A 20,477-nucleotide genomic window follows, 5' to 3' on the forward strand; every position below is an offset into this window, starting at 1 on the left:
AGACCGGCTCTTAAAGCATGAAATCAATCCCAGTAGTAAACAGGAAAAAAAGCAAGCTCTTCATAAGTGGGAAAAGCGTGAAGCCTGGTGGACCTCTCCCCCTCTGTGTTCACGCACAGTGGTAGAGCCCATCCCGAGCATGCGCAGTCGGCTCCTCCCAACCGTAGCCGGGGCCGCCCAGACCCCCTCCGCGGCGTCCCACGCCTCTCCCTTCCCCCACTGTCGCGACGCTCCCGCCCTGCCGACCACGTGCCACGAGCCAGGCGGGGAGATATACCACCCTCGCACCCCTTCCGGTCCCCACGAACCCGCCAACCTGCAGCTCACAACTGCTACCGCGGTTTTCATTTATTCTTCTGATGATTGCTCTGAGGTTCTGACCTCCCACGGGGACCTATTACAGACTTTAACTTGTGAAATGTACTGCCAGGCTTTGAATGAGCATTTCTGTGAACAACACGATTCTAATTTATAGTGTATCCCATTGATACCCGTTTATAATAGATACTTGTTAACATATTTGAGACATCCCCATTCTCCCCAAGAACTTTATTATTATTGTTTTTTAACTAAGTAGGAACATGTAGGGGGACTGGATCCTTTCAATGGTCTGGGGTTTAAATCCTGTCTTCAAATTCTGCAACACACTCTACTCCATTCTACTGCTGCTGCTGCTGGCGGCACTGTGAAAAATGGGAACCGAATACTAAGAGAAAGGGCTTTTAAAAACTCATGGGAGTTATAAATGCTGTGTCCCTGTGTTAAAAACTACAGTTACCAAGAACCTAACTCAAAACCTTGCAATTGAAGGAGCAGAGAATTAACACTGCAAAGCTGTCCTACCTTTATTATTTACAACTGTCCCCAAATATACTCTCCCTCACCCGCATACAAAACTAGTAGGGCTTTAATTAAAGCAGGAGCCTTTGGTCTCTTTTGCTATTTGATTTCAAACTCCTCAAAGTTTCAGTCCTTAAGTAGCAAAATTCCTGAACCTCACCCAAAAGAAATTTAGAGAAAGTAATTTCAGTGAAGGCTTCTTTTCCCCCCACCCCACCACTGTGCTTTTTTTTTGTTTGTTTTTGGGGTGTGTGTGGGGGGAATCACACCGGAGCTGCAGAAGGATTACTAACTCCTGGCTCTGCACTCAGGAATTACTCCAGGCAATGCTGAGAGAACCTAACTGGAGTAAGCCTGGTGCAACGCCCTACCCATTGTACTATCGCTCTGTCCCCACCCCTGTTTTTTTGTGTTTTTTTTTTTTTTCTTAACACGAACTCCAGGTTTCTGGTGCAGTTCCTACTGGAACATTTGAGAAACAATGAGTCAGAGTCAAGTTAATTACATATATTGAGGTTCAGAGTTTTGTTCTTTCCATTTCCAAATCCATGTGATAGATTTTTGAGAGCAGAATCAGTTCGTTCTTATTCTGAAGAAGGAAATGTTCTTCTCAGAGCCAACAGAAGGAAACCTGACATGAAAGTATTTTCACTTTGGGAAGATTCTTCAGACTTTTTCTTCTGTTTTTCTCTCCCCAACCAAGACGTTTTTCTCACACTTTCCCTGGTGGTTGATTTGGACCCTTCTAACCCAACTTGATTTCCTTGATCACAATCTTCCACAACTTCACTAAACACTCGGCTTGGAACAGTGTTACTTGAGAGAAGGGGCCAAACTATGGCTGTGCTCCCTTTGACTTAAGGCCAGTTACTTTTTGTGTGCCTGAATTCCTTTATCCGTCAAATGAGGCCGTGTTGCTAAAAGAGTAACTGGTCATATGAATATCAAGTAGCTCAAATGAGAAAATTAAAAATTTATCATTCAAAGAATCAAATCATTATTCTATTCAAATAAGAAAATTAAGTTTCTTCAATATTTTAATTTTGAAAAATTTCAAGTGAAATATCTTTAAGTAATTGAACTGTAGCACTGCACTATCGCACTGTCGTCCAGTTGTTCATCGATTTGCTCAAGCGGGCACCAGAAACGTCTCCATTGGGAGACTTGTTGTTAGTGTTTATGGCATATTGAGTATGCCAGGGGTAGCTTGCCAGGCTCTGCTGTGCGAAGTAATTGACATAATAAATTAATGTTAGAATATTTATATGCAGCAAAGAACAGTGAAGTGGGCAGGGAGATAACTCAAAGGATTGAAGCACAGCACATAACTGGCATGTATGGGGCTAGGTTTGATCCCTGGCACTTCTCAGTCTCCCATTGTCTAGTGTAGCCCTTGTAGCTGCCAGCACTACTGATAAAGCCCCCCCCAATACAAAATAGCAACAACAGAAAAAACTAAGCAAATATAATAAAGCATTATGATTATTATTTTAATGGTAGTCATAATAACTTTTACTTCTTGCATCCATGGGCTGGAGCAATAGCACAGCGGTTAGGGCATTTGCCTTGCATGCAGCCAACCCTGGTTCGATTTCTCCCGGGAAGCTACCAAGAGTATCCTGCCCACACAGCAGAGCCTGGCAAGCTACCCGTGGTGTATTCAATATGCCAAAAACAGTAACAAGTCTCACAATGGAGACGTTACTGGTGCCTGCTCAAGCAAATCAATGAAAAATGGGACAGTGTGACAGTGCATCCATAGCCTCAAACTTGTGAGAAAAACCTGTATATGAATTTTAATTGAATGAGGAATTTGTTCTTTCTTTTTCTTTTCTTTTTTGTTTTAGTTTTGTTTTTTGGCCATGCCTGCCATACTCAGGACTTACTTGTATTTCTGTGCTCATAGACCATTCCTGGTGTCGCTCCAGGGGCCATATGAGGTGTCAGGGATCAAATTTGGATGAGTCGCCTATAAGGCAAGCACCCTACCTGCTGTACTGAAACTCTGGCCCTGAATGAAGAACTTGCTATGCTGCTTATTACTTCATGATTTTAAACTAGTAAGTGAAAATTATCTTTCCTTTAGAAACTGGCATTGGAGCTTTATCAAGTAATAAGAACTGGCATAAGAATTGTGTTCCTAGGAGCCCAGTGATGTGGCTTAGTGGCAGGGCACCTCCCTTACAAGTGTGACGACAATAGTTCAAAGTTCAGTTCCCTGCAACATGAGTTGCCAAGTACTGTCCTGTCAGCATTGCCTTTGTGAGCCTGGTGCCACAAGTGTGCACCCCTCTGCAAGAATCACAACCAGGTGTGCAAGCCCAGGCACTACAACAGGAAGGGAAGGGCGGGGGAGAATCAAAACGGATGAAAGAATGATGTTCCTAAACACATACAACAAACTTTAGGTCAAATGCAATATCAGCTACTGAAACCAAGGCCCAGACGTTATTCACCATGCTTATATTCCTCTATCAGACCTTTGTAACCATTAGGAAATGGAGGTTTTATAAGCACCACCAGGAGTGAATCTTGAGTGTAGAACCAGGAGTAACTCTTGAGCACCTCCGGGTGTGGCACCAGGAAAGAAAAAAGAAAGAAGAAAATGGGAGTTTTAGACAATATATAGTAGAAGCGAGCAAGTTGAGAACATGATGATAGAAGGTATAATTGAGAGTATGATTGTAGAACAAATAAGTGAGATCAATTGATTTAAACTTTTAAAATTTAGTTTCTGTGCTATGGGTATGGACTTAATTTTTCTTAAATCCTTTTCCTTTTCTTCTCTTATTTTGAGGAGGACCGCTTCAGCAGTGCCTGGGACCACTGTTGCCAGAGATGCTTGGGAGGCCATAAGGTACTGAGTCTAACCCTGGCCTTATGCATAACAGACACATATTGCAGAAATTCTCCCTGTGAGCCAGTAAAGAACCATGGGGCATGCTCTGAGAGTTGAGCAAACTCAGCTTTATCACGCTGGGTGTCATACACCCAGACTCCACTGCCTCTTCTAGCTCCTGCTCCTCTCGTGTTTGAAATATGGGCAGAACTCTATATTCCTCAACATTTTGAGTATCTCCCTGACTCTATTTATTATTATTATTATTATTATTATTTTTTTTTTTTTTTTTTAATCTCAGACTGGAGCGATAGAACAGTGGGTATCACATTTGCCTTGCACACAGCCGACCTGGGTTCAATTCCTCTGTCCCTCTCGGAGACCCCGGCAAGTTACTGAGAGGTATCCCGCCTGCATGGCAGAGCCTGGCAAGCTAGCCATGGTGTATTTTATATGGCAAATACAGTAACAAGTCTCACCATGGAGACGTTACTGGTGCCTGCTCGAACAAATCGATGAGCAATGGGATGACAGTGACAGTGACTCTACAACTGTAACGCATAAATCTAAACAGCAGCACCAAATCATGAAATATTATACTGCTATCTGAACTGTGAAGTTTGTGTAATAAAATTTGAAATTACCCATTTTTATTTAAGATATATTTTTCAGTCATAGCTTATGTACTTAATTACTTAATTGCATTAAGCACCTATTAGACTGAATTGCTTAATGCTTTGTCTGTGACCCTAAAAGCATAATACTATTTGATCTACTCTGTGTGCTTGTGTAAGTTTTCTAGTAAAACTTTTTACTCAATACTATGTCTGGGAAAATGCACTAACGAGTGTTTCCAAATTGCCCTCCACATGTATTCTAATTCTTCTTTCTATCTCATCTTTTTTTTTTTCAACTTCCCTTCAAAACTGACCACTGACCATCATTCTCCACTGAACACTAGAACTGTACACATGGCCTTGGCATGTGCATGTGAGGACTCACAGGTATGTGGAAGCTAAACAAAGAGAATGGTGGAATAGCAGGTTAAGAAACTGATCCTTGAGGATTTCATTTCTACCAATTCCAGGCCAGGATTTTACACATCTTGTTACCTGGAAGATAAAAATAAGCAAAACAACACTTTTCCCCTCCCTTTTATTTAGACACATTATTTCTATGGTTGCTTACAATGAGCTTTCAGGAGTGCAATGTTCCTACCTTCTGGTATCTCCATCCTTACCCTAGATTCCCTCCCACCCCAATACCTGACTCCTTGACTGTTACATTTTTTTTTTAAGTTGAGTAAGCACAATACTGATGGTTCGACCTTTGTGGTCAGGATTTTGTATATATAACTGACTACAATCTAGATTGCTATTGAAAACTCTTTATGGGCTTCTGAATTATCCTGAAAGTAGAGGTACTTTATTCCATACAGTCTTTGTTCCATACAGTCTATTCAAAGATGTTTGCATAGTGCACAGCTTTGGAAGAGAAGGAAAAGTGCTCCCTTGGCAGAATGATTGCCAGTCTTTACATAGATGTAGATTCCATAAATTCAGGGCTCCTCCTCCTGTAATGCAAATCCAATGCAAGTTCAGGTTATCTGACTCTCTTCCTTTTTGGGGGAAATGGAGAGCCACATCTAGCAGTGCTCTAGACTTACTCCTGGATCTGAGCTCAGGGATCACTCCTAGCAGAGCCTAGGGAACTATATGTGGTGCTGGGGATTTTTCCAGGTTTGAACTCATGCAAGCCAAGCTTTAACTCTGTTGTATCTCTCCCACCTCTGGCCCTTTTCCTCTTGTCATAGAAAAACTGGGAATTTGGACTAGGTATGTGGCTGAAAGAACCCCCAGTGTGACATAGTTGGGAGGGCTGAGTTGAGATAGACTTCTAAGATCTCAGGGAAAGGACAAAATGAGAGATTACTGAGCCCGCCTGAGAAATCGGTGATTAACGGGATTTCGTGATCGTGATGTGGCTTAGGTGTTGCATATATAATTTTGAATGCAGAAGGCTTTAGTTCAACCCCCGTCACAATATAGTCCCCTGAACAATGCTGGAAGCAACCCGGGTGCATGGAGCTGAGCATAGCATCAAGAACTGCTGGGTGTGGCTCCCCAAACCAAAAAAAGAGTAAAGATAAAAAAATGAATGCCAACATTATGGTCATAGCTATTATGACTTACCAATTACTTCTGACTCTAGGGGCTGGGGAAAATAGTACAGAAAAAATAAAATTGAAAAAAATTATCTTATGAATTTAACAGAGAGTTTGCATATTTTATATCAGCATCTTCGAAGCTGAGGTTGGCTATCTTATTATCTTGAAAATGGGCTGAATTTTTCACAGTTTTGGACAATTGTTAGTGATGAAATAAGATGGTGAAAGGGGCATGATTCTAGGAAAAGAAAAGCCTTGTCAGCCAAATTATAATATCTGAGGGAACATCTGAGATTTGGTGGCAAACATTTTGATCAAATGATATAGTCCTCTAAGTATTAAGCACTTTCCTTTTTTTTGGGGGGGGTCACACCCAGCAATGCACAGGGGTTACTCCTGGCTCTGCACTCAGGAATTACCCCTGGCGGTGCTCAGGGGACCATAAGGGATGCTGGGAATCAAACCCGGGTTGACCTCGTGCAAGGCAAACGCCCTACCCGCTGTGCTATTGCTCCAGCCCCAGCACTTTCCTTTTGTTACTTGTTGATGAAGAAAAATTTTGTATATGGGTTAACAGGGCGGGGTGTGTGTGTAAGGATTGAAGTTGATGAAGAACATTTGGGGAGGGGGGTTGCAGACTACCAGGGAGCATGTTTAAAGACATTTGCCTGAACAGGATCCTAATTTTGAAACTCTTCTCCATAAACAGGAATTTTTTTCACCATGTCAGATGCACAACTGGTCTGTACACTCATTTATTTTGGCCCCAGGAGGGAGTTCGAACATTTCAAATCAAGTTTCTGGGGACATTCCATTTACCTCCAGGGCTATACTTCTACTGTGGAAACCAAGCATTAATTTCTTCACTGCCAAGGTTATAGTAACTTGCATGCAAGGTCATGAAAGTTTCAGGTGTTTCAGGAATCACTAATGGATGGAAGAGCCCTAGGATGTCTGTTGAGTTGTGTCTATTAACTTAGAAGAACACCCAAGAGGAATGACCTACTCTGTAATCAGTATCTTAATGTGTGACTCAATTAATTAGAAAAAGTGGTAAAAATTTGTCCTTGAGTGAGTGAAGCTTGTCCTTGACCTGATTGCTGAGGCTTAGATGACAGGTAGATTCAACCCAGCTTACAGGTCAGAATTGATATATTTGACATGGAAAATTCTGAATCTACTTTTCTACTTTGATCTACTGCTTGTGGGAATGTTGTCTAGTTCAACCCTATGGTAAACAGTATAGAGGGTTCTCAGAAAACTTAAAATCGAGCTATCATATGACCCAGCATTTCCACTTTTGGTATCCCGGCACAGAAAAACATTCATTCAAAAGAACATATGCACACCATTATTCATTGCAGTACTCAGTAAAACAGCTAAGATTTGGTATCCACCTAGATGTCCAACTAAAGATCAGTGGATCATGAATATGTGGTAGATATACACAATAGGAACTACACACCTATGAGAAATGATGAAATCATGCAATTTCCTGCAACATGAATGGAACTGGAAGATATGTTAAATGAAGTAAGAAAAAGAAGTAAAAGGTAATAATAAGAAGAATGATAAACACATGATGCTATTACTTCTATGTGGTATTTAGAGTAACTAGAGGTGGAATTGCAGTAGTTCAGAGGAGCAATGCCTGAATCACCCTTGACCCTGGTAAGTATGGGGGTCAGAAGGAAAGAAATAAGAGTGAAGGGGGGCTGGCTCGATAGCACGGCGGATAGGGCATTTGCCTTGCACACAGCCGACCCGGGTTCGATTCCCAGGATCCCATATGGTCCCCTAAGCACCGCCAGAGGTAATTCCTGAGGGCAGATCCAGGAGTAACCCCTGAGCATTGCTCGGTGTGGCCCAAAAAGCAAAAAAAATAAGAGTGAAGGGGAAGGGAAGAAGAGATAGATGAGAAGCAGTGAGGCAATGAGGGCCAGAGTTAAGGGGATCCAGGTACAAAAAAAAATGATAGAGCCAAATAGCCAAACCACAGAGTCAACAACACTGAAGTAATGAGACCCAAACTTTATTAAGCAAACTTTAAAAAGTGCCAGTCAAAAGAATCCCCTAATCAGGAGTTCCTATCTTCTGTCAGCATCCAGGGAACAGTAACATGTTAATTTATTAGCTTGCAAGGAGGGATACAAATCTCTTAACATTTAATGCCAGAAGATCCTTGGCAGTGAGAAATTTTACCCTCTACCATGAACCCAAAGAAATTTTATATTTAATTCAAGATAAATCTTAGATTCTTATCCCAATCCAAGAAGAAAAATATAAAAGTTCTGAGGCAACCTCACATTAGCTTTGACTAGGTTTAATTGGAAAGTTAAAGGTTTGATTTGACCATCAAATTGACAGTAAAGTAAATCGTTACATTCTCCATTTATGTTCATGTTAATAAAAAAAAAAAAAAGCTTCAATGAGAGGTCTGGAGAGTCTGGAGGGTGCATGTGATCCACCCCAGTTTGATCCCAGTGTCACATAGTCTCCTGAGCATCTTTGGATGCAACTCTGGAGGCCACCCAAGTATGACTTGGGTATGGTCCCGGAGGCTCGAGTGTGACCCAGTTAACCTTCAGTGTTGCAGGGTCTCTACAGTAAATAACTGCCACAGTCACCAAGAATCACTGGAATTCCACACAGCTGCAAGGAATGATGAAATCATGCAGTTCGTGGCAACATGGATGGAACAGGAAGACATCACATTAAATGAAGTCAGAAGAAGAAAGATAAACACAAATATCACTTGTATATGGCATTTAGAATAACTGAATGAAGGACTTCAGTGGTTTAAAGGGATAATGCCCAGATCACTCTTGGCCCCAGAGTATAGGGAGACAGAGAAAGGAAGAGTGAGGGGAGAGGGAGAAGAGACAGATGAGAAGCAAAGGAGGCCAGGTCAGGAGATTAAGGTACATAGGTGGGGTTAAGGGGTGATAGGGCCAAATATCCAAACCACAGAGTCAATAACACTGAAATCAAGAGATCCAAACTTTGAAATCAAGAGATCCAAACTTTGAGAACTTTGATATATATCAAACTTATATATGAGGGCTGGAGCGATAGCACAGTGGTAGGGCGTTCGCCTTTAATGCAGCCGACCCGTGTTCGATTCCTCCACCCCTCTCGGAGAGCCTGGCAAGCTACCGAGAGTATTGCACCCACATGGCAGAGCCTGGGCAAGCTACCCGTGGTGTATTCAATATGCCAAAAACGGTAACAATAAGTCTCATAATGAGAGATGTTACTTGTGCCCACTCGAACAAATCGATGAGCAACGAACGGGATGACAGTGACAGTGATATATATATATATGCGCATATATATATTTTAAAGTTGAGCAAAAGCACTTGACTAAAATCATAAACTATTGAAGATTCAATATCATTTTATATTCTGTCTGTTCATGGACAGAAAATGCTGATATCATGCAGCAGTTAGAGCAGGACAATTAACTTTGTCTTCACTTTCTTCTATCACTAACATTGCCTTACTTCTCTTAGCTTTATTGAAATGTAATTGTCATATGATATTTTTTCCACCTCAGCTTTTCATTATTGGGTATCAAGTGATTGCCATATTTTCTTAATATAGCAATAACTTCCACCTTAGTGTGTGCAAACCGCAAAGATTGAGTCCTTTGTGCTACTCACTCTAGTTTCTATAACAAAGTTTTCTTATTTTCTAAAGCATTAAATATTTCACTATGGGATATCTAGTCACAGTTATGCCAGTAGCATTCTTCATAATCCTCCATTGTTGGTAAGTATCACAATTTGGACATTTTGTTTTACAAGGTACCAAAATTTGGACATTTTCAAATGTGGGAACATTTGAAACTAGATTTTTTTCCCTCACCTGTTGACATTAAATATTGTTGCTTGTTGGTATATTAGGTTTTAGAAAGAATTTTTCAGGCAAAGCTTTAAAAGTAGGATCTTAAGACTTAGTTTTCTTTTCTCCATCAGATGCTTTATAGTTTTCTTTCCTTTTTGACGGGGAGCAGACAGTGTTTGAAACACACCCAGTGGTGCTAAGGAGTAATTCCCGGTGGTCCTTGGGTGACCATATGCAGTGCTGGGGCTCAAATTTGAGTCTGTCACGTGCAAGGCAAGTACCTAACCCTGATGCTATCATTCCAGCCCTATAGTTTTCTTTCATTACACTTCATTTGTGATGGTAAGTTCACTAGACAAGCACATTTTTATTTCTTCTAAAGCTTAAATAATCAGTATTTATGTGAAATTCAAGAAAAGATACTGCTTAATAAAGCAAATGACATTCAGATTCCTACAACATATTCCTTATCCCTCTTTCCCTAATATTCCCCCACTATCCTGATATAACTGATATCTTTGCATTCACATTTATCCACGTTTTTCTCCCTTTACAACATTGTGAGATTCTTAATAAGGAATGTAGATTAGTTGACTGAGGGAACCAAAATAAAATGCCATATCATTGTCTCACAGAAAATTTTCACCTCACAATCTGAGAAAAGAGCTTCAAGATTCAGATGGTACTTGTGCGGACTATCTTTGACTTGTCTTTGGGTAGTCTCACACAATTATTCCCTTGTAAAGTCTGAATTTTATGTCTTTTTTTTATGAGGACAATAATATATATAAATTAGGACCCATCCTAACAAACCTATTTTAAGCTAGTCACCCCCTTAAAGGCCCTATCTCTAAACGCAATAATCAGAATTCTAGAAATGAAGACTTTAATATATGAATTTGGAGTTACACAAGTCAGCTTATAACCGGGAGGGACCTTTTCTTATTTGTCTTTAAGATTTGGGTTGACTGATGCAAATGTATCGGAGTCATCATATTCTAAAAATCAACACAGGCTTTGTAACATCATAATAGCTCCTGCTATCCCATAATTATAAGGTATATCCCAGTCATTTCCCTTGAAGCATGTTAGACAAGAATGTTATTAGTTAAGGTTCTTGGTTGCCCATTCTAGTCACCATACGCGTAGAACAAATGTATTGGGAATGGATAGGTTGCTCACAAAATTCATAGACAAGTCAGAACAGGTTTGGATAAATTGGAATCGGCCAGTGTAAGACAGAACCACAGCTGACTCTTTATGTGATGAGTCTGGTTTCAAGGTTGATTCCTTAGTGGAGGACACTGAAATCTGTCCCTGTTAACACTGCTCACAGCTCATTTCCCATGTCCCATCAGCTGCCATTGGCACATCAGGATAGAGACTAAATTCCCTTTCTCTAGATAGTTCTCTGAGTAGCTGCAAGGCAGCAAGGCAGCAAGATCCTCAATGCTGCAGTAAGTGTGCAGATCTCTCTGCAGCTCCACACCATGTGTGTGCAAGCACAGCGGCTAAAGTGTGCAGTCCCTGGAGAGCACCACAGCCAAGTCCTTGCAGCCCTTATCACAACAACAGCAAAGGGGATGAAAGTAGGGCCAGGGAGATGGCTCAGAGAGCTTTGTGTGAAGGAGCCCCATGTTCAGTCTCTGGCACTCTGGGGTCCTCTGGAAGATTTCCAAGCCCTGAGCATTTTATACTCACCACAGCATTTTGAGGTGTAGCCCCCCCCCAAAAAATGCTGAGTGGTCACAATGATGTGAATATGAACATTTCTCATAGACCTCAGATCCCATGCATTGTCATTGTGATGGGTTTTTCTTGTTTGTTTCTGAGCTACACCCACAGTATTCAGGCAAATTCTTCATTCTGTGTTCCTGACTATGTGTAATACCAGAGATTGAATGGGATCTGCCACGTGTAATAGAAGAAAATGCCAGTAATCCCCGTATTATCTTTTAGGTTCCTATGATGTTAATTGTATGCATTACTTTGATTGGTTCACATTGCTGAGATATGTGATTGGATATTTCTGGATAATTTAACTCTGGATATTTCTCTGTGATGATTGCTTTATATGTTCACTTATTTGGGTTGCAAAGTGCCCAGACATTTAGTTAAATCTTATCCTAGAAATGTTCTGTATGAATGTTTCTATAGGGGATTAACACTTGGGTCCTAGAGTGGGTAAAGAAGATTATCCTCCATCAAGTGATGGTCATTATCCAGTTATTTGAAGAACTTAAATAAACAATGATTGAATACCTTCAAACAAGAGGGGATTTCCCCAGCCCTCCACCTTCCAACGTGTACTCAATATTGACTCTTCCTGGATCTCAGATCTGCTGACACAGATTTTAGATTTAGCAGCCTCCACAACTGAAGACACCAATTCTTTAAAACAAATATTTTTCCCTATGTACACATGCCATTGGTGTCTTTTTTCCCCCTCTGGAGAACTCTGATCTAATATTAATACAATAAGAACTTTGTCACTGAAAAGTAAATTATGTGCTATGTAACTGAAATTTGGTTAATGAAAACTTTGCTAAATTGAATAGATAATTTTATATATAATACTAGTATAATTTACATATTTCACTTAGTGTCCCTTTACTTACTGTATTTCTACATACTTTAAAGGTATGTCTATATCAAACAATTATTCCCAAGAGAAAATTATTCAGTATTTTTATCATGAAGATTCATTAGAACTTAGCTTGGTTCATTTTGTTTTACTAAACTAAAGTGTTCATTAAATTGTTTCCTTTGTTATGATAGCTCAATAAAAAAAATAAATAATAGATTGCTTTATTATGTACTGTTTCCCATTAATTACAGTCATTGGCTACATATTTAAATGGGGTTAAAATTTTACCTTAGGGCTGGAGCAATAGCACAGCGGGTAGGGTGTTTGCCTTGCACACGTCTACCCGGGTTCAATTCCCAGCATCCCATATGGTCCCCTGAGCACCGCCAGGAGGAATTCCTGAGTGCAGAGCCAGGAGTAACCCCTGTGCATTGCCGGGTGTGATCCAAAAAGCAAAACAAAAAATTTACCTTATTTTAAGATTTAGAGTAGTTGTTATACTAACAATTTTTTTAAAAATTTTTTACTAGTGAATCACCGTGAGGTACAGTTACAAACTTAGGGACTTTCGTGTTTGCATTTCAGTCATACAGTGATCCTTTACCCATTCCTCCATCAGTGCCCATTCTCCTCCACTAATGTTCTTAGTATACCTCCCACGATCCCCACCCCATCCCTCACCATCCCACTCTGCCTCTGCAGCAGGGCATTCCCTTTTGTTCTCTCTCCTTTTGGGTGTTGTAGTTTACAATAGAGGTATTGAGTTGCCTTCATGCTTGGTTTATAGTCTACTTTCAGCTCACATCTTCCAACCCGAATGGTTCCCCCCAACATCTTCTACTAGGTGTTCCCTTCTCTATCTTAGCTGCCATTTCCTCCAGCATGCGAGGCCAGTTTCCAAGCTTCTACTAACAATTTAAGATGTTAGAAGATACCTAGAATTGTAGAATTTCCAAAAGTAAATTGTAGATTTGATTTTAATGTATTATATCTTAATTCATTTAGATAATATAGTTTATGGAATTTTAGGATTACAGATGTGCTTAATTGATATCTAGCAAATATCCAATAAATTTTTCTTTTCTCCTTCTTTCCTTTGTCTATTTCTATAGTTTCCAGACTATTTTGCTAGCAATGTACATATGATCTTAGGTTGATTTCTATAATGTAAATATTTATAGCTTTTAAGAATTTTGATTCCTAAATTTGAAGAATATTTTAGTGGGGAGAAATTGTTGATATATATATATATAATATTATATATATACATATACATTATAAAATCACTACTTTTCAAACCAAGGAATGTTGCTTTATATTTATTAGTATCTATATTTAAAATGTTAGTCTTAAGAACTGTGCTATTAGTAATATTGATAATGTAAAAGTCTCTGGAATATACAGTGATATTCTCTTGATATTACTTCCTCCTCATACTATTCCTCTGAGACCACGCGAGAAAATTGATGATCAATGAGATGATGATGATAATGATGATGATGATGATGATGATGATGATGATGATGATGATGATGATGATGATGATACTATTCCTACCTCACCATCTTTGATCCAATCATTTAGTTTGTTAATTAGGGAAGCTGGTGGGGCCTGTCATTTATTGTTTCTATCCTTCAAACCTACCAGGCCCCATGCTAGTTTGGAATGGATTAGTGTATAATCTTTGGGCAGCTACAGAGGCCTCGGGGCTCTCCGCATCAGGGCCTGGATTGGGTGATCTTGGGCCGCTCCCCCACCTGGGGCAGCCTAGTCCATAGGGCAGACAAAGGAGGAAACGAGGGCCAAGCCTGTTGTTGATCAGTTGCTATTTATTCCATTCTCCCCACGTGCCAGTTCCAGTATCTCTGAGCCCCTCATTCCTGTCTCCTGTCTCTCCTGCTCATCTCTCCGCTGTCCATCTCGCAGCCTGGGCTCTCTCTCTCCATGTGCCTGCTCCTGCATTCTTCTACATTCTTCTCCCTCTGTCCGCCTTGCTAGTCTCTACATGCACCATCTTGCTGCTTTTGCCCTCTCTCTCTCATCTCTCTACAACTCTCTCTTCCCTCCAACTCCCCAGCTTTGTGGGTAAACACTACACACAGCCTAGTAGCAAAATCAACATAAGAAAGCCCTTCCTGACCGCCCAACAGGCTCAAGGGTGTTCCTCTTCTCCTTAGTCCAATTACTTAACATCTTAATTAACATCTTAATGCTACTTCTTAATATTATTTATTTTGTATGGACACAGTAAGAGAAAGATTGAGCTTGTAGGGTGGCTTTCCTGGGAACATCTCACCACAGACTCAGACTACAATGCTCAGGCCGGATTAATATTTCCTAACCCTAGCAGTAGCTAGGTGGCCACACCCAGGGATGGCCCCCTGCACCGTGTAATCCCACCAATGGCCAACGTCCAGAGACTATAAAACCAAACTCCCAGTTTTATAGCCAGGAGAACCTGGCAAGCTACTGAGAGTTTTCTGCCTGCATAAGAGAGCCTCACAAATTCCCCATGGCATATTAATATGCCAAAACCAATAACAATGATGAGTCTCATTCCCCTCACCCTGAAAGAGCCTCCAATGCGGCATCATTGGAAAGGACGAGTAAAGAGAGGCTTCTAAAATCTCAGGGCTAGGACGAATAGAGACGTTACTGAGACCACCCGAGAAATTCGATGATCAACAGGATGATGATGATGATGATGATGATGATGATGATGATGATGATGATGATGATGAACACTAGCAGAGTCTGAATCTAGTTATTACTTTTTGGATCATGACAGAATTTGTCTATGACCATGCTCTTAACTTATAGTTATGTATTATGGCGCTTTGGCCGGACCCATTTTGATGCCAGGGTAGCATATAGCTCACAGCTTGTCCCTACTTGGAACCCTGCTTTTGGGGTACTAGGAAGTAAAGGCAACTGAAGCTTAGGTTGAGAGAACTGATGCCCCAGAGTTAAATATCATTCAGAATCAATTAACGCCAAAGTTATGAAAGCATAGTATTAACTGTCTTCTTGTGTCCATACAAAAGGACATTGCTCTCAATTAACTATGTGAAGGACTTAAGGAGAAGAGAAAAACAATATTTACAAATCAACAGAGCACAAAGAAAGCAGTTACAAATAAATACAGAGGAATAGGAGCACTTTGATGGGAGTAACTCATTAGGCTTAAACTCCCTGTGACAAGGTGGAAAGGACAAATCAAAGTTATCTTACAGATTAGTACCTAATAAAGTTTGAAGTAAACTGGAAATAAGCAGTAAATTGCTAAATAGTACTTGGTAATTAAAGTTGGGTGCATATAGACTTTGAATCATCCTAGAACTTAAGTTTTGTGTATAGTTTAATAGGAAAACAAGGAAGTATTAATAGGATACAAATTTAAAAATCACTGATTCATCCTTTTTCAGCCTGGAACAACATGCACAACATTTTGTTTCATATGCTTATCTGCTTTTTAGTTAATTAACATTAACCTTTATTTATTAGTTTTAGAGCCACCTCCTGATGGCGACAGATAATCTCTTCATCAGCCACCGTCCAGGACTCACGGCTGCTTCTCCCAGAAGGGAGCATAAAATGAATTTCCCATAACCATGCCATCGGACTCCGTGGTAGGTTGTTTTCATTTGAGGCGCCCCAGAGGGTGGTAGGTGAGAGCCCTCTCTGCCCCAAGGGACCCAGCCCCAGTAGCTGACCTCCACAGCCCAACCATCGCCATTGCCATGCAGCTTGGCACACCAGATATGGAAGTCTACACATGATCCCTACTGGAACTCTACGCGTGATTCCTGATGGACATGGCTGGTTGTTTTGCAAGGTTCGGACAGAATGGCGTTGGCGGGGCTCCGAGAAACCATGGCAGCGGCCAGAGCACAGCACCGTTGGACATAGAGCCATGGCAGCAGTGCACGCAGTGGCTCATCCATTGTGGGGTGCTGTCAGCCAATCACCGGTTGACCTGAGACTTGCTGCAGGTGTTCGACCTGGCACAGACCCTCCGAGATAAAGTCCTGCTCTTCCAGCTGCTCAACAACCTTTGGGCACACTTCATCAACCTCAGGAGATCAACCTGAGGCCACAGATGTCCCAGGTGCTGCCCAGAGACTCAGGCAGGTGTGTGTTTGTCAGTGTGCAGATCGTTACAACATGCCAGTCGACCAAAAGCTTACATTTGGTAGACTGGAACCTGTAAAGGTGATTAGAGCCCACCCCAAAAGCCTCTGTACCTCTTGGAGAGCCCAGCAAGCTACCAAGAGTATCCTGCCCACGTGGCAGATCCTGGCAAGCTACATGTGGCATACTCAATATGCCAAAAACAGTAACAACTATGGTCCTCATTCCCCTGATCCTGAAAGAGCCCCCAATATGTTATCAGGCTACTAGCACGTGACAGGGACAAATGGAGATATTACTGGTGCCTACTCGAGCAAATCGATGAATAACGGGATGATAGTGATACAGTGATACAGTATTAGTTATTAGTTTATTTGTTAGTTTATTTGCCTCTTTCCTTCCATCCAGCTTCCTTCCATCATTATCATTGTCATCATTAACATTGCATTGTCAGCAATGACATTTTGATAACCAGGACTTATGCATGTACCTGGTAGTGGTGCTCATAGGACTCACACATTTGCCTGCTGTGCTCACACACTGATCCATGCTGTCCAATCTTTCACTTGTGCAGACGGCTTCAATCAGTTGAGGTGCACAACTTATGGTCGGGTTGCTCACTAGGGCTTGTTGCCATGTCCATGCATGTGCTTGCCAGAGGTAGTGTGTTTCCAGTTATGTGCTCACAAGATCTCATTACCTCCCTTTTTAGGTGCTTGAACACATTGGATTGTGGTGTATCTTGAAACTGAAATCATGACAATGCACTTGTCAGACAGGTACCCTAAGCCTCTGTACCATTCCTCTACGCTCTTCCCTACTTTTAAAATATAAACTGGTAAGAAAACACATTAGAGTTCAACCAGTGCCTTGTATATCCTTGATAACAACCCCTTATCACATGGGTATTTGGTGAATATCCTTTCCCATTCTGTGATTGTCTTTGTATTCTTTTTTTTTAAATTAATTTTATTGAATCACCATGTGGAAGGTTACAAAGTTCTCAGGGTTATGTCTCAGTTATACAACACTCAAACACCCTTCCCTTCACCAGTGCCCATATTCCACCACCAACCCCAGTATACCTCCCGCCCCCTCCCGCCTCCCAACCCCCCCACATAAGTGATAAATTTCACTTCTTTTTCTCTTTACCTTGATTACATTCCATGTTTCAACATAAAACTCACTATTGTTGTTGGAGTTTCCCCCCCCCCAAAAAAAAAGACAGTCCCACTGCCAAGGAAGCATTTGATAATTAGTTTTCCATTGCTGAGAATGGAGAGATATTAAGTCCCGCTGTTCCAAGTACATAGCTTTCCCCCCCCCTTCCTGCGCCACCAATTTCATGCCTGCTTAGTAATCCTCATAATGTGACTGACGCCACGCCACCCGACAAAGGGAAAAAAAAAAACTGAGAAAGAGGGTTATTTCCCGTCCTCAGCCGGTGTGGGGCTATGGCTTAGTTGACAGTCTAACAGCATGTCTGCAAGCAGTTTCTGGGACCAAAAGTGGTCTAGTTGGTTTCTGGATTCTGGTATATCAGCAGCTAGGTAGCCGCACAAAAGTGTGGCTACCCAGGTGGAAATCCGGTGTAGCGTGCGCTGGTATTGGCCCCGGCTCGAGACTGCTCAAGTGTCCCGCTGTTCCAAGTACATAATATTTTTTTTTTCCTTTTATCCCGCTCCCGCGCCACCAAGTTCGTGCCTGCTTAATAGACATATTATGGCTGACGCCACGCCGCATTTCTTCCCGAGAAAGAAGGATATTTCTTCTCCTCGGCCGGTGTGGGGTTATGGCTTAGTTTACAGTCTAGAGAGATGCCTGCTACTTTGATTATCTTCAATATTTCAACAAAAGACTCACTATTCTTGTTTGGATTTTCCCCCCAAAGTCCAATCCACTAAAAAGAAACCATTTCATATTGCTGACAATTAAGAGATATTAGGTCACGCGGCCGCTGTCACGGCCGCGCGGTTTTGGATTTCTGTATAAAGTCCAGGGAAAATTCTGCCAGAAATTACATCACTGCAAGCTTTTACTCCCCTTTTGTGGTGCTCATAAGATGGAAAAGCCTAGAGAGAGAAACCCTTCCTCACTGTTGCAGCTTGGGGTCAACTCTGAGTTTACAGTCTGGAGGTATTTCAGTGGGCTGATAGTGTCCAAAGTAGTTCATTTGGGCTCCGCGATCTTGCTTGAGTGGCAGCAGCAGCGGAAAGGACGCGCACGTGGGTCCGCTGGGCTTAAGTATTGGCAGAGGGTAGAGCCGGTACCCTCTGCCCCCTGGGATCTCCCGAGTCCTGCCGCAGCTGGGCTGGTGTCTCCATTTTGTGCTCAAAAAGCGGCGACTGCTATGCTGTGCCCAGGAGGGAAGGGTTGAGCGAGAAAGAAAAAAAAAAAATAGCCTGCCCCGCTGTCGCAACCTGGGGTCAACTCTGAGTTCACCGTCTGGAGGTATTTCAGTGGGCTGCTGGTGTCCAAAGTAGTTCATTTGGGCCCCGAGATCTTGCTTGAGCGGCAGCAACGGCGGAAAGCTGTCTTTGTATTCTGGTCACTGTTTCTTTTGAGGTAGAGAAGCTTCTTAGTTTAATATGGTCCCATTTGTTTCTCTCTGTTTCCACTTGTTTGGTCAGTGGCATGTCATCTTTGAAGATACCTTTAGTTTCAATGTCATAGAGGTGTTTTGCCCACCTTGTCTTTAACGTACCTTATGGATTCTGGTCTGATGTGAGATCTTTAATCCAGTTGATTTGACTTTTGTTCATGGTGTTAGGTAGAGGTCTGAGCTCATTTTTTTGCATGTAGTTGTCCAGTTTTGCCAGCACCATTTGTTAAAGAGGCTTTCCTTGCTCCACCTCACATTTCTTGCTCCCTTATCAAAGATAGATGATCACATATTTGAGGGTGTGTGTACGGATATTAGGACTAGAGCGATATCCAAGCGAGTAGGGCGTTTGCCTTGCACACAGCCAAACCGGGTTTGATTCCTCCATCCCTTTTGGAGACCCTGGCAAGCTACTGAGAGTATCCCGCCTGAATGGCAGAGCCTGGCAAGCTATCCATGGCATATTCGATATGCCAAAAACAGTAACAACAAGTCTCACAATGGAGACGTTACTGGTACCTGCTCGAGCAAATCGATGAACAACGGGACGACAGTGCTACAGTAAGGATATTCAACTCTATTCCATTGGTCTGTGGCTCTGCCTTTGTTCCAGTACCATGCTGTTTTAATTATTACCACTTGGTAGTAGAGTTTGAGGTTAGGGAAGGTGATGCATCCCATCTTCTTTTTTCAAAGAATTGCTTTAGCTATTTGTGGGGGTTTGTTGTTCCATGTGAATTTCAAGAGTGTTTGATCCAACCCCATCAGAAAATGGGGCATTGAAATGAACAGAAACTTTCTCAAATAAGAAAACCGAATGGCCAAAAGGCACATGAAAAAATGCTCTTCATCACTAATCATCAGGGAGATGCAGATCAAAACAACAATGAGATATCCTCTCACATCACAGAGACTGGCACACATACAAAAGAACAAAAGCAACTGGTGTTGGCATGGATGTGGGGAGGGATTCTCTTTCACTGCTGGTGGAAATGCCGACTGGTTCGGCCCTTTTCGAAAACAGTATGGACGTTTCTCAAAAAATTAGAAATTGAGCTCCCATTTGACCCATCAATACCATTTCTGGGAATATATCTCAAGGGTGCAAAAAAGCACAGTAGAAATGACATTTGCACTTGTATGTTCATTGCAACACTGTTCACAATCTGGAAACAACCCGAGTGCCTGAGAACAGATGACTGGTTGAAGAAACTTTGGTACATCTATACAATAGAATACTATGCATCTGTTAGAAAAGATGACATCATGAAATTTGCATATAAGTGGATCAACATGGAAAGTGTCATGTTAAGTGAAATGAGTCAGAAAGAGAAGGACAGACATAGAAAGATTGCACTCATTTGCGGAATATAAATTAACAGAATGGGAGACTAACACCCAAGAATAGTAGAGATAAGTACAAGGAGGTTTTCTCCAAGGCTTGGAAGCTGGCCTGACATGCTGG

General features: G+C 41.6%; 1 long non-coding RNA gene across 1 annotated transcript; it reads left to right on the plus strand.

The window, feature by feature from the left end:
• The first annotated feature begins 2,754 nt into the window (after nt 1-2,754).
• On the plus strand, nt 2,755-16,579 carry LOC129404447 (uncharacterized). The gene is made up of 4 exons (XR_008629876.1): nt 2,755-2,900; nt 3,638-3,697; nt 4,641-4,683; nt 15,784-16,579. It is a non-coding gene; the product is annotated as an uncharacterized LOC129404447 (long non-coding RNA).
• Nucleotides 16,580-20,477: the final 3,898 nt, after the last annotated feature.

The sequence above is a fragment of the Sorex araneus genome, chromosome 4 (genome assembly GCF_027595985.1).
Source record: "Sorex araneus isolate mSorAra2 chromosome 4, mSorAra2.pri, whole genome shotgun sequence".
NCBI classification, from domain to species: Eukaryota; Metazoa; Chordata; class Mammalia; order Eulipotyphla; family Soricidae; genus Sorex; species Sorex araneus.